This window comes from Zalophus californianus, chromosome 5, assembly GCF_009762305.2.
Source record: "Zalophus californianus isolate mZalCal1 chromosome 5, mZalCal1.pri.v2, whole genome shotgun sequence".
NCBI classification, from domain to species: domain Eukaryota; kingdom Metazoa; phylum Chordata; class Mammalia; order Carnivora; family Otariidae; genus Zalophus; species Zalophus californianus.
Genome location: NC_045599.1, coordinates 105,671,535 through 105,684,059, shown reverse-complemented (window position 1 = coordinate 105,684,059; position 12,525 = coordinate 105,671,535). Strand labels below are relative to the sequence as shown.

General features: G+C 38.3%; 1 pseudogene; it reads right to left on the bottom strand.

Annotated features, from left to right (window-relative positions):
• Positions 1-7,755: 7,755 nt before the first annotated feature.
• On the bottom strand, positions 7,756-8,245 carry LOC113928502 (annotated as a pseudogene).
• Between the last annotated feature and the right edge of the window lie 4,280 nt (positions 8,246-12,525).

Sequence of the window (12,525 nt, the reverse complement as noted above, 5' to 3'; positions counted from 1 at the left end):
CATATTGAGATTTTTTTTTTATTATAAAATAAATGGATGTGACCCTAACCAAAACAATATAAAGAAAAGCAAAACCGTATAAGCTAAATTATAAAGTAAACCACAGGCTGAGTGAAAATACTTGCAAATATTTACCTAAAATGTACTTAAAAGGTAGAGAACAGCAGGAAAACAGGAAAATGACAATTCTATTAAAAAAAAACCAGAGAGGGCGCCTGGGTGACTCAGTCGTTTGGCGTCTGCCTTTGGCTCAGGTCATGATCCCGGGGTCCTGGGATCGAGCCCCACATCGGGCTCCCTGCTCGGCAGGAAGCCTGCTTCTCCCACTCCCCCTGCTTGTGTTCCCGCTCTCGCTGTCTCTCCCTCTGTCAAATAAATAAATAAAATCTTTAAAACAAACAAGCAAACAAAAAAAAAAACAGAATATAAACAGGCAACTCAAAGAAGAAATATAAGCCTATTAGATATATGAAATATGAAAGATTCGATCATTTTAATAATCTAAGCAATGCAAAATGAAGCAGGATGCTATTTTCCTCTACCATATTGCTAAGTAATATCCCAGTGTTGACAAGGAAGCAAGGCAGAAGAGGGTGTAAATTGGCACAATCATTTTGGAAGACAATTTGGACTTATCTATAAATACTTTAAGTGCACGTATCCTTTCTTTTCTTTTCTTAAAGATTTTAATTATTTATTTGAGAGAGAGAGAATGAGAGAGAGAGAAATCACATGGGGGGGAGGGTCAGAGGGAGAAGCAGACTTCCTGATGAGCAGGGAGCCCGATGTGGGACTCGATCCAGAGACTCCAGGATCACGACCTGAGCCTAAGGCAGTAGCTTAACGTACTGAGCCACCCAGGCGCCCCACGTATCCTTTCACCTAGCAATTTCACTTCTAGGAATTTATCTTTCAAAAAATACTGGTGCAAAGATATATATACTCAAGGGTATTTATTGTAACAATTTTATTTTATTTTTTTAAAGTTAGTTTATGTATGCATGTATGTTTGTATGTATGTATGTATGTACGTAAGTAAGTAAGTAATCTCGTACACCCAATGTGAGGCTGGAACTCATGACCCTGAGATCAACAGCTGCATGCTCTTCCTACTGAGCCAGCCAGGTGCCCTGGTAACAATTTTAAACAGCAAAAACATAGAATCAACTTAAATACATACAATTAATAAAGGGATCAAGAAATAAAGCATGATATACTCTATTATATGTGTTAGATTATGTTGGGTCAGCTTGGTTCAGCTGGGAACTGTTTCCCAGAGTTCCCTTCTCTATATGAGTCTGTTAAAGTTGGCCAAAAGAGGAGCTTTTGTGAGATTGGGAAGGTTGAAGTGAAAAGTGGCCATTACTCACTACCACCATCAAATCCCACTCCCAAATTAGCACGTACACACACACACACACACAATTTTTGTCAGTTTATTCATGGAAAAAGGCCTGGAAAGCCCCACACCAAATTGTTAGTTGTGGTTAATTTGGATTTGGGATTTGATAGTGGTAGTGAGTGTAATGAGTAGATTTTCCCTTTTAAGCTTCTTTGTTGTTTAACTTTATTAAAAGGAGGAAATATAAAGGTATGTTTGAGAAAAAATAAAAGCACTTAAAAATAAATACTACAATTTTGGAAAATACAAATAGAGCAAAGGAAATCTATATAAAATATGACATCTATACTTCAATGGTCAAATATAATTTCTTAAACATTTTAGTATATTTAAATTTCTAGTCTTTTCTCATGCTTAAAAAAACTGCTTTGTTCAATATAAATGCCATAAAAATAAACTGCACATATGTAAAGCGTTCAATTTGATGAGTTTACACATATGTCTATACTTGTGAACCATCACCAAAATCAAGGTAGTGAACACATTCATACCTCTCAAAAGTTTCTTTATGTTCCATTATAATCCCTTCTCTCCCATACCATATTCCCCAGCAGCCACTGATCTGTTTTCTTTTACTGTAGAATATTTTTGCATTTTCTGGAATCACATATAAATGGAACCAAACATGTATACAGTCTTTTATGTCTAATTTCTTTATTCAATGTAATTATTTTAAGGTTCATCCATGTTGTGTGTATTAACAGTTTGTTCATTTCTATAGTTGAGTAGTATTCCATTTATGGATTTCTGATATGTTTATCCAAGGACCTACTGATGGACGTTTGAGTTGTTTCCAGTTTGGGGCTGTTACAAATAAAGCTGCTATGAACATTCACATACAAGTCTTTGTATGCATATATCTTTTTTTTCCTTTGGGTATATACCTAGGAGAGGGATGCCTGAATGGTATGGTAGGCGGATATTTGAGTTTTAAGAAATTGCCAAATTGTTCGAAGTGGTTCTACCATTATGCATTTTCACTAGCAGTGTATGGAAGTTTCAGTTATGTGTTTATCAACACTTGATATAGACAGTCTTTTTATTTAACCATTTTAAGGATTATAATGATATCTCATTGTGGTTTAATTTGCATTTCCCTAATTACTTTTTGTGTGCTTATTTGCCATCTGTATTTTTTTTGGGGGGGGTCAAGTGATGGTTCAGATATTTTGCCTAGGTTATAATTGGTTTTTTTATTAATAATTACTGAGCTGTGGAGCGCCTGGGTGGCACAGTCGGTTAAGTGTCAACTCTTGGTTTTGGCTCAGGTCGTGATCTCTGAGTGCTGAGACTGAGCCCCACGTTGGGCTCTGCATTTAGGACGGAGTCTGCTTGAGATTCTCTCTCCCTCTCCCTCTGCCCTTCCTGCTTGTTCTCTCTCTCTCTCCCTCTCTCTAAAATAAAGAAATAAATCTTTAAAAAAATAATTACTGAGTTGTAAATGTTCTTAATATATATCTGTTTACAGTCTTTCATCAGGTATCTATTTTGTTCCTATTTTTCTCCTAGTCTTGGGCTTGCTTGGTTTTTAGTTTTCTTTTTTTATAAAGATTTTATTTATTTATTTGACAGAGAGAGAAAGTGAGAGAGGGAACACAAGCAGGGGGAGTGGGAGGGAGAGGAGGAGCAGGCTTCCTGCCGAGCAGGGAGCCTGATGTGGAGCTCTATCCCAGGACCCTGGGACCATGACTTGAGCCAAAGGCAGATGCTTAATGATTGAGCCACCCAGATGTCCCAGTTTTTAATTTTCTCAATAGTGGTTTTTGTAGAGCAAAAATTTTTAATTTTGATGAAGTCCAACTTATTGAATTAATGTGTCTGATTTAAGAATGTTTGCCTCCTCCAAAGTTTTATTGTTTTGGTTCTTACATTTATCTCTATGATGCATTTTGAGTTGTTTTTTGTGTTTGTAGTATAAAGTAAGGGTGAGGTTTATTTTGGTGCACCATTTGTTGAAAAGATTATCCTCTCTCATTTAACTGCCTTGACATCTTTGTTATGGGCCCTCTATTTTGTTCCACTGATCTATAAATATGTCTTTTCACCAATATCAAATTTTTTGGTTTATGATAACTTTATAATAACTCCTGAAATCAGGCAGTGTGAGTTCCCTTACTTTGTTCCTTAAAAAAAAATTATTTGGCCTGTTCTTTATGTTTTTGTACAAATTTTAAAGTCAGCTTGTCAATTTCTATAATTGAATACAAATTTAGATTATAATTTTTACATTTTTATGTAGTACAAAAATAAAATGTTGATGTTTGTTGACTATGATTAGTAGAATAAATCTAAAAGTTGCCTGACCATTTGGGATGGCAAATATGTGGGATAATCCTGTCATTCCTCATCATGGTCGAAGTCATGCATCAATCATGACATTCTTTCTCCAAGACTGTGTATACAGATGCTATTTATTTATTATTTATTAGCAGTGGTCCTATTTATTTAATACTATTTATTAGCAGTGGTCCTCAATGGACTCAGTTTACCTTTTCTGCAATAGAGGGAATTCCTCCAGCAGTGATCAAGGGGTTGAGTTGACTAGCAAGGATTTTTCTTATGCTAAAGTCTGTCCATTTCTCATTCCTTATACCTGAATCTGCTAGGCCAAGGATATTCCATTTGTTTTGTAACTCAAATTCCAGGACCACTTTTGAATTTGTTGTACTAGAAAAGTTTATTTGCTTAAAAATTTTCCCTTTTGACTCTAGCCCATCCCTGAATGGGGGTTAAAGTGGAATCAGTGTAATAGGGCCTTTAAGTAGTGTATCATGATTTAATTGCAAGGATTTTAACATTCTTGTAGGATCCTCTGTTCCCACTTCCTACCTCGAAGCCTAAGACCTTTGCTGACTCTATGGTACAGGCGAGAATGTGTCCATTGTACTTACAGCCCTGATTTCTAGTCCACTCTACCTCTCTCCCAATCTGTATGTCACCTGGTGAGGCCAGTTCTCTTGCTACTAGTTTGCTATTTTAGCCATTTCAGACCACTGGACTGACCCAGTGCATTAAGAATACTCCTCCTTAATGCTGAACCACAGAAAACTTATTTATTTATTTTTTGGTTGTCATGACATTTGGAGAGGTAGAGGACAGGGTTCAAGACCTGGTAGGGAGCAGATGCTTCTATTGTTGATTATAAGCCTAATTGGAGCTAAAATTATTGGGTCTCTTTGGTTTCTCCCTTGTGACCTCTCTGAGGGAATAGATGCCAGGAATTCAGGCTAGTTTGGTAAGGCAGGGTACCAGATGGATTCCATTTGTAGGTTGCTGAATTGAGAAGAGGTGATGATGGGATGTTTTGGTAGAACAGAGATGCAGATTTGGAGTTTAGGAGAAAGGTTTGCATTGGAGATTATTGATTTAGAAGGCATTTGCCTATAGGTGACTACTTAAGAGGCAATTGTAGATTGAAGTCACCATTTCAGGTGGGAATGTACACAGAAAGAAGCCTACAGCTGGACCTTGGGGATACTCACATTTGAGAGACTGAGGAAAACTGGGGACCAGTGAGTGCAAAAAGTTGAAAAAAAAGTGATGGGGAGAAAAACAGCATTGTTGTATTAGGCTTCTTCCCAATTTCTGCTTGGCCAGAACTTTGCACCCTCAGCTTTTATAATAGTGATTGGCACGTAGTCAGTGCTTAACAAACTTTTGTTAAATGACTGACTGAATGGAATCCAAAAGAGATTTTCTAGGAGGAGCCCAGGGTCAACAGCCTCCAGTGTGGAAACAAGGCTGGAATGAATGAGGAAAGGTTTCTTTAAGAAAAGGGTTTTGGATCTGGGGGATTAGGAAATGACTAGTGAATTTACAATATGCAGATTATAAACACTTATCACCTCATGCTTAGGTTATTAAAACATGTAAAATGCAGATGTAAGACTTGATTCCTTGGATGAATGTGATGATTCAGAGATATAACTTGTAAATGGTGTTAAGTACTTAGTCCAGCCTCTGGTTCATTCATTAAAATAATAGTTAACGAGTGTTTACTATGGGCCAGGTGTGGTTACAATATCTGCAGATAGAACAGTGAATAAAATAGGTAAGGCTTGTGCATTCATGGACTTTATAGTCAACCTGGGATATTGACAGGTAATAATAGAGACATCTGAGAGTGACAGATGGTGTGCAGAAATCAAAGGATGATCGTCTGATAGCGTGATGGGAAGGCTATGTTAGGTAGATTGGACTCGTAAGGCCTCTCTGAGGAAGTCATAGAAGCTAAGAGCTGAATGAAAAAAAGAGCCAATATTAACTATTACTATTCTTCCCTTCTTCCTCTTTTTATTTCTGGTTCTTCCTCTTTCCTCTTCAACTGTCCCTCTGCCTTACACACTGGCTAATTTCATCACATGACTTTTCTGTTCAAAACCCTTCCATGCCTCCGTGAGTGACTTTGCAAGTTGTTATATGGACTCAGCCCGCAGAGGAAAGTGCTGCTCCGGTCTTACCAGCTGGCTGTCAGCTGTAGAAAAGGCATCCTTGCCCCAGGCAAAGGCATTTACACCTTCCAGGGAAACGTATGATTAGAGACAGCTGAGGGGCTGAGGTGGTGCAGATGCAGACACAGAGGAGGGGGTGGATAGAAAGCTAACTGGAACTTAATCTATTAGAAGAGGAAAGGCCTTTGAAAAGCGAATTAATGATATTTATAGCTGCATCGGGTAAGTAGCTGACCAGAGTTCACTGATAATGAGGCTAGGGTTGAATTCCCATATGGACCAGAAAGCTTCATGTGGAGAAACCATGCTGTGTACTCCCTGGCTATGAGACTTAGGCAAACACATACCTCTCTGAACCTCAGTTCCCGTCTGAAATGGGGACATGTACCCCACCTGCCTGCGCATAATAAGGAACAAATGAAAATGGATAGTAATGTGCTTTTTTAAATTATAATTTTTAAATATGATCTTTTACTGTACAGTAATCTTATTACTGATTATTATTTTCATGGTCTAGGTACCTTCCTTCCCTACTTGTTCTGCAGTGTATATCAGCTGGCTATCTCTCTAGTGGATATTCAACCACACTGTGAATGTTCCTTATAAATCAATCAGTAGCCCTTCAATAGGCCCATTAGACTGACCCTGAGTTAGGAAGGTTATTTTCATAAAATGAATACAACCTACATTCTCAAGTGCTGGTGCTTGGGCTTATTCTACTCATTCCTGGCTAAATCTTTTGTCTTACTTATTTTAATGTTTTTATACTTGATTGCAGTGCTTCTAACCACTAACCACTAGTGTGGATTTCTGTCTCCTCCTCATGAGTGAGTCCTAGGCTGAGTCCCCTCTGACCTTTGTCCTTTTGCCTGATCTCTAGAGAACTAGAAATCAGGTCATTTGGTGTTCAATACTCAGTGATGACAACTAGAGGTCACATGTGCCTCCCCGCCAAACCCCTGCTCATCATGCATACCACTAATTGATTATTGCACTACCTCCTATTGATGTGGTTTAACAGCTCTGACTAATATGGGTAATCACTGGTTACATGTGGCTATAGAGCACTTAATATTGATGAATGTTGTACAAGTAAAATACATGCAAGATCATGAAGACCTCACAAAAGAAAAAAATGTAAAATACCTCAATAATTTTTACATCTATTACAAGTTGAAATGATAATATTTTGCATATATTGGGTTCAATAATATACGCTATTAAACTTAATTTTACCTGTTTCTTTTAACAGGTAGAAAGGCAGAAGGCAGAAACAACCAACTGAGCCACCCAGGCGCCCCTCTTTTAACTTTTTTTTTAAGTGGCTACTAGAACATGTAAAATTAAAATGTGGCTCATATTTGTGGCTCATGTTCTATTTCTGCTGTATTTCTGCCTTCAAATCATAAGACAGTTCTCTAAGCATTTGATGAACAATAAACCAGAAATAAAAGGAGTTGTATTTTATGGGAGCAGGAGAGAGGTTGACACATTTTGAGTTTACATCTCAGAAGGAAAAAAAAAGAACCTTGAATTTATCTAATTTAGTGGCTCCCCAAAATGTCTCTGTATTAGAAAGTCCTGGGCTTAAATTGGCAAGTTCTAGATTTCCAGGTTACACCCCTGGAGATTCTGAGAGATTAATAGGTCTAGGATGGGGCCCTGGATTGTGTGTTTTCTCCTCCTCCTCCTTCTTTTTTTTTTTGTTTAGTTCTTATTTTATATGATGAACTTAACTCTGCAATCCAGCTAGAGTTGGAGGGGGATAAGAAAAATATGAAACCCACAGAACTGCGATGAGAACACAAAGATTATAGGATATTTTGAGCAGATGAGGGTGAAGAGGTGCTCGTCTAAGCCACAGAAGGAATGGTCTGATGGTTAAAACACAAATCAGATTTATTAGATTTGTTCATGGTCAGCAATGGTGACCTTGCTGGTCTTGCTGTTCTTAGACCCAAAGTGCTCTATGGCTTCCACAATATTCATGCCTTTTTTTTATCTTGACAAAGACCAGGCTTGACATCCAAGCACTCCGTCTTGGCAATGCAGAGGAAAAACTGGGAACCATTTGTGTTGGGTCCAGCATTTGCCATGGACAAGATGGAAGGACCCATATGCTTTAGGATGAAATTCTCATCATTAAATTTGTCCCCACAGATGGACTTGCCACGGTGCCAGTATGGCATGCGAAGTCACCATCCTGGCACAGAAATCCCAGAATAATCCTGTGAAAGCATGAACCTTTAGAACCAAATTCTTTCTCCGCAGTGCTCAGAGCATGAAAGTTTTGTGCTGTCTTTAGAACTTTGTTTGCAAACAGCATGAAGGAGATGTGGCCCAAGGGCTCACTTTGCATGGCGATGTCTAAGAACACAGTGGGGTTGACCATGGCTGGGCAGTGCTGGTATCTGCCTGGATTGTGTATGTTCAGTAAACAGCCTGGGAGATTCTGATGTGCAGCCAAGTTTGAGAACCCCTGAGCTAGGACTTTTTTTACATTTCTATGAAGGGACTTTCCTGGGGTGACAGGTTGTTACTGGCAGAGCGAGGACCAGAGCACATATTCCTCATGGATTTTATTTTGTACCACCGATTCCAAGAGCATTTTGTACTGCTGTGGCCCAAGAGGCTTCCCAGAACTCAGGATGGAATGAGGAACTCAGGCTGCATCTCAGCAGGCGGGCATACTTCTCTTCTTTATTTGGAGAAAGCCCAGTTTGGCTTGGCAGCCCCCTCTGTTGTCAAAAATCCCCAGCACAGCCTGGCACAGCTGCTGGTTTTGGGGAAGGGAGCAGGGTGAGGGAACACAGAAAGATGTGGCATGAAGGATAGTCTATGGGGGAAGCTACTTGCAGCCTAAGCCCCTTGGAGCCAGAAGGGCCTGTGGAAGTTGTTTATCTGACTGCCTCTTGGTCTGAAGGAGGAAATTTGGATAAATTATTTCACCTCTCTGTGCCTCAGTTTCCACATCTGAACAAGGGGGATCATGACATGCTCTGTACCCCCCTCATTAGAGACTATCGTAATCATCATAACATTATGCAATTTTTTTTTTTTTTTAGCAGTATTTTAGTCCGAAGACTCAGATAATTAGAGATAGAGGCCAGACTTTGAACTCTGGTCTCCAAGTTAAGGCATCCAACGTAATTTCAGCTAACAAAGAGAGATGTATTCAGCTGCTTCCAGAGGGACAGGGTCAGGAAAAGCTTACAAGGGAAGTTGAGACTGCCCTCATGCCTAAGTGAATTAAAGTCAGGTAGCTGCCCTCTTATTTAAACATTCATTCATTACCAATTTATTTGGCTTATATTTATTGAGTACCTCTTATAGAATTGAAACTGCAAGATGTGGTGATACTAAGTCAAATTAGATGGGTTTTTGTCATATCTATGGTTTTTGCTGTGTCTCCCTAAATATTTCTTTTGTCAGAAATATTCTCAATTAGCTGTCACTGTGCACAAATAACATGACTGGGTGAAATAGTAATAGCTGTCATTTATTTGGTATTAGTTATGTGCCAGGCACAGTGCTAGGCACTTTCCAGAATACTACCTTGGAGCACAGAAGAAGAAATAGATCTAGGGAGACTTAGTACATTTCCTAAGGAAACAGGCTAGTAGGTGGTGGAGGCAGATGTATTTCCACCCTTTAAACCACAGTGCTCTATTGCTTTGAAAAGTATTTCCTTTTGGTCACAGTGTTAGGTGGCTGTAAGGCCCTAGGCAAAATATCTATTTACTTGTGCATGTTCATCAAACTGTTATTTATAGCAGTGAAAAATAACCTAAAATAGCCAAAATATATTTAAATAAATTATAATACAATATTTTTGAAGAATAATTGTCTGGGAAAGCGCCGTTCATAAAATGCTACTTCATAATAGGAAGATTTATATCTGTTTGGTACTAATTTTGTAAAACACCTACCCATACCCATAAATATTAAAAAAAGGATGGAAAGCAATTCACTGTTGTTTTTAATATTGTTGTTGGGTATTAGTACTTTGAAAGAGTCTTATTTTCTTTGAACATCTGGAATTTCCCATACTTTCTACTTTTTTTCCCCTACGTTCCCCCCTGTATTATGACAATTCTCAAACATACAGAAAATATGAAAGAATTTTATAGTGAATACCCATATATCCACCATCTAGATTCTACAATGAACATTTTAATACACTCTATCACTTAACTACCCATTTCTCTATTTATCCATTTTATTTTTTGATATATTTCAAAATAAGTTGTTGGCCTCAATATACCTGTGCCCAAATACTTCATTATGCATATTGTTAAAATTCAGTATTTGTTGTGTACCTTTTTGTTCTTATAAGGTAAGATTTACTTGCGATGAAGTGCACAAATTCTATGTACCATTCAGTGGGTTCTGACAAATGCATCCACCTGACAAACCCTTAGCAAGACACAGAACATTGTCATCACCTTGGAAAGTTCCTTCATTCCTGGTCAGTCCCTTTCCACAAAGCAACTTCCGTGCTCGTTTTTTTCCAGCACGGGTTAGTTTTGCCTGTCACAGAAGTTCATGTAAATGGAAGCATATAGTAAGTAGGCTTTTATATAAATTTATTTTACTCAACAATGTTTTTTTAAAATTTTTTAAAAAAAGATTTTATTTATTTATTTGACAGAGAGAGACACAGCAAGAGAGGGAACACAAGCAGAGGGAGAGGGAAAAGCAGACTTGCTGCAGAGCAGGGAGCCCTATGCGGGCCTTGATCCCAAGACCCCAGGATCATGACCTGAGCCGAAGGCAGATGCTTAACCATCTGAGCCACCCAGGTGCCCCTTCAACATAATGTTTTTGAGATTAGACCATGCTATTGCATGTACCAGTAGTTTGTTCCTCTCTGTTGCTGGGGTGGGATGAATGTACCACTGTTGGTATTTCCATTCTCCTATTGATGGACACCTAAGCTATTTCCAGTTTTTGGCTATTATAAATAAAGTTGTTATGAACATTCATATACAGTCTTTTTGTGGACATATGTTTTTCTCTTGGGTAAATACCTGGGTGTAGTTCTGGGTCATAGAGTAGGTATATATTTTGTTTTGTAAGAAACCGCCAAGCCCATTCCCAAAGTGGTTGAGCCATTTTATACTCTTAACAATGTGAGCAAGTCTGGTTGCTCCATATCCTTGCCAGTATTTGATGGTGTGAATCTTTTTTTAAATTTTAGTCATTCTGATGGGTGTGCAGTGGTATCTCTTTGTAGACCACATGTTATTTTTATAATCAGAAAAAAAGTTTTTTATAAAAAAAAAAACTGAAATGACGCCAAGGAAAAGAAAGAGAAAGAAAAAAGTATTGGAAATAAATTTGGTAAAATTAATAGTGTTCTTTGAGTGATTTACAAATGTATTTCTTTCTTGTCCTGCTCTGTTTTAGTTTCCAAATAGTCAAAAATAAACATGTATTCCTTTTATTATGGAAGAAAATGTATCTTATTTGTAAAAAATATTACCTATGAGAATTAATTCATTAGTCAGAGATAATTCAGTGATATTTTAGCAGTCATGACGGTGTGACAGCTTAAAGCTTAAAAAAGCCTAAAATGTGATAGCTGGGTTTGATGGGTTATATTTGGGTCTTACGTGTAAATACTCTGTATGAACAAAATGCTTCTTCCTGTCTGGGCTTCAGTTTCTTCCTCTTTTTTTTTTTTTTTTAGAGAGATAGAGAGCATACCTGTGTGAGCAGGGGAGAGGCAGAGGGAGAGGGAGAGAGAGAATCTTAAGCAGGCCCCATACTCAGTGTGGAAGCTGATGTGGGGCTGAATCTCACAACCCTGAGATCATGACCTGAGACAAAACCAGGAGTCGGATACTTTATGGACTGAGCCGCCCAGGTGCTCCTCTTCCTCTTTTTTATAAATGGGTTAGAATAGGTATATAGAATAGGTTATCCTCTCCCAGTTATAAAGAAAATGTGTGCAAAACTGATAGGCATTTGAGGAAATCAGAGATAGGACAAATAGGCTTTGATGGGGAACAGAGGTTTGTTCCTTAGGAGTTTCAAGCTGAGAGAAAAAAGCCATTTGCCCTGGGACTCACAGGAAAGGTCCAAAGCCACAGAGAGAGACTGTAAGATATAGCAAGGAGAATGTGAACTTCAGAGTTAGATGGTCCTGGATTCAAATTCTGATATAACACTCTTCTTGAACTTTGATCTTGGGCAAATGCTTTAATCTCTCTGAGTCTCAGCTTTTGCATCTGCAAAACGAAGATCATAAAATGTTTATCCTTCTGGCTGTGTGTGTGTGTGTGTGTGTGTGTGTGTGTGTGTGTGGTGTGTGTGTATTTTGAATCAAATAACATTTACAGACATTAACATGGGTCCGTCTTCTGCCTTGAAATGTAGTAGGCAAGTGACAAAACTGGGGGAGAAGGACTTGGAACAGAGGGAAATAAAAGGGGCCAGAGATGAATTTAGAAATCTAGATTGTGAAGGCCTAAACGAATGCTAGAGACAATCTAATCAAAACGCTCATTTTGCAGAGGAGATTAAAAATAAGGTCTAGCATTGATTCCGCATGGAGATGGAGGCCAGGCCAGTATGGGAACCCAGGTGTTTTATTTTCCAGTTATATCACGAGGCTTCCGATAACTTCACAATTTAACTCTAACTTAATGTCAGTCAGATGAAGTGGAA